Below are 2,730 nucleotides of genomic sequence, written 5' to 3'. Positions count from 1 at the left end.
AAAGTCCTTGGCACCATCCAGTGTTTCAACATCAGAAAAGGAGAGAATTTCCTGAGTGCTGATGGCATTAAAGAAGAGACATGAACATCTACTTTGCTGCTGCCCCCTAAGGAACACGGGTGGGCCTTTTCTACCTGACTTGCTGAAACCTTCCCTAGGTAGGTCTCTGTCCCCACTAGAATGTGAGCTCTTTGAGAGCAGACACTGCCTTAGTTTCCCATTTGTGTGCCCTGTGCTTAGCACACCACTTTATGTTCAATAAATGCTTTATTCAGTTATCCATTCATTCATTTATTTTTCTATAACAAGGCATATGAAATATGCCCAAAACAATGTTCCCAGGCACATCTGTAGACTCTACTAATGGTCATCTGGGAGAAAAAGTGTAAGTCAAGGAATGTAAATCCCTTGGGTACAGGAACATTTTGGTTTTTGTCTCTGTATATTGAGCCCACATAGTAGGCACTTAACAAATGCTAATGGAAATGAGCAGAGGAAAGCAGGAATGGGGCAGAAATCAGGAAAATGAAGCAAAAGGATAGATGAATTTGCAAGTCAAACCAAGAACTGATTTTTCAGGAAAGCCAACAAAATTGATAAACTAGCTAATGTCATCATAGAAAAGTGAGAAAACTCATTGCCAGAAATAGGCATGAGAAAGGATCAAAAGGAACACAAAGGTAATTGAAAAAACTCACAGATTGCCACCCACAACTTTATGCTAATACACTTGAGAACTTCAAAGAAATGGAGAAATAGAGACCAAAACCCAAACCAAGATAAAACAAACAAACCCAACCTGCCAAAATAGAAAACAGGTAACTTCTAAATAGTCCAATCTCAGAATAAGAAATCAGACCAGCTGTTAAAAGATCTGCTTCATAAAAAGGCTGCAAAGATATAGCCTGGCATAGAGGAAAAGGTGGGGTGGGCTTAGAATCTTGAAGTCCTGGGTTCAGATTCTACTTTTGACACTTAGTTGCCATGTGACACAGGACAAGTTGCTAGACTACTATGTGCCTAAGACAACTCTCTAGAATCTATCTACCAAATCACAGACCGAGTTGCTTTGGTGAAAAGAGATCTTAATACCGAGGAATACAAAGATCTCTCTCATACTTGAATAGGTGAAAACATATCCAGAATCACTCGGAATCTTTAAATAACAAGTATTCCCTGTACTTAAACACAGACTGTGTCTTTTGCAAAAGAAAGAGGGCATACTATGCAATCTTTCCTATAAGGCAACTGTAGTTTTTGTCCTCAAGCCTGGTAAAGATAAAAATGAATAAGAAAACTTTCAGCTGACACAAGACAGTTTGGCCAGCAATACCAGAAGCAAGGAGGTCTCCTGGAGCTCAGAGAATCACAGAATTTGAGAGTTGGAAGTATTATGGGGGAAGTGGATGGGGGTTTGAGGTAGGGGTTCTTAGGGATTCTTCTTTAAAGAATTAGAGATAATAGATGCCTTTAACAAGTGAATGGCCTAGAAAGACTTATATGAACTGATGTATAGTAAAATGAGAATGTTGTACACAGTGACAGCAATATTGTTCGATAAAGAACTGTGAGTGACTTAACTATTCTCAGCAATGATCCAAGACATTCCCAAGGGACTAATGATGAGGCATACTATCCACCTCCAAAGAACTGATATTGATTGGATACAGACTGAGGCAGACTATTTTTCACTTTCTTTTTTTCATTTTTTTCAACTTTTCTTATACAAAATGACTAATATGGTAATGTTATACATAATGACATATATTAGCTATATCTGATTGCTTACCGCCTCAGGGAGAGGGGAGGGGAGGGAAGTGGGGATAGAATTTGGAACTCAAAACTTTAAATAAAAATGTTTATTACCAAAAAACCCCCAAGGTAATAGACAATAATGGTATCATCAGGACCATTCCATGGAGTCACATATACTCTGACCCGAGCCAAGAGAAAGTACAGCATCTGCAGATGTGCAGGCATGTTCAATGAGATGACCTCTACTATAGCATCATCATAATAATCATAATAATATTCTATTAACTGACATTTATATGGTGTCTTAAGGTTTGCAAAGTGCTTTACATAATTTGTCTTATATAAAGCCACAAAAACCATCAATGTGTTTGTATAAACAAGTATCAAAAAATTAAGAAAGATTTATAGAATATGTTATTTTCAATAATGGTAAAATAATGGTTAAAAAATATCCAAAATGGTAAAATAGTGGAAAACGTGAAAACATACACCTACCAGGACACACATAAATAAAGGTGACCAGAATTATTTTGATAGAAATTAAGGAATAACTTCATAGTTAAAGGATGAGCACCTGTTCATGGATAGGCTGAGCTCACATAATTATTAAGGTGGCATTATTTCCAGATGGGGCAGGACCAAAGGACTTGGAAGAAAAATTAAAGGACCCAGTCAATGCCAAAAACAAGGGACATTTTTATTTGGTATGGTGAAGGGATGTACTTTAACTACCTTCAGAGTAGCTCAAACGGGAGGCAGGGACAACAAAGGAAGACTACTGGGGTATTCCACTCCATACAAACCTTGGGCCAGGAATGACACCTAAAAAACATGAAAGAGAAGGAATGAAGCCAGGCATGCATGAGGAAACTTGGGCACGGAAGTGCAGGAAGCTCTTCTATTTATTTATTTATTTGTTTATTTGTTTGTTTGTTTATTTATTTATTTATTTATTTATTTATTTGCGGGGCAATG

Source organism: Dromiciops gliroides, chromosome 4 (assembly GCF_019393635.1).
Source record: "Dromiciops gliroides isolate mDroGli1 chromosome 4, mDroGli1.pri, whole genome shotgun sequence".
NCBI lineage: Eukaryota > Metazoa > Chordata > Mammalia > Microbiotheria > Microbiotheriidae > Dromiciops > Dromiciops gliroides.
The sequence above is the reverse complement of the archived record's forward strand: the minus strand, read 5'-3'. Positions refer to the sequence as shown.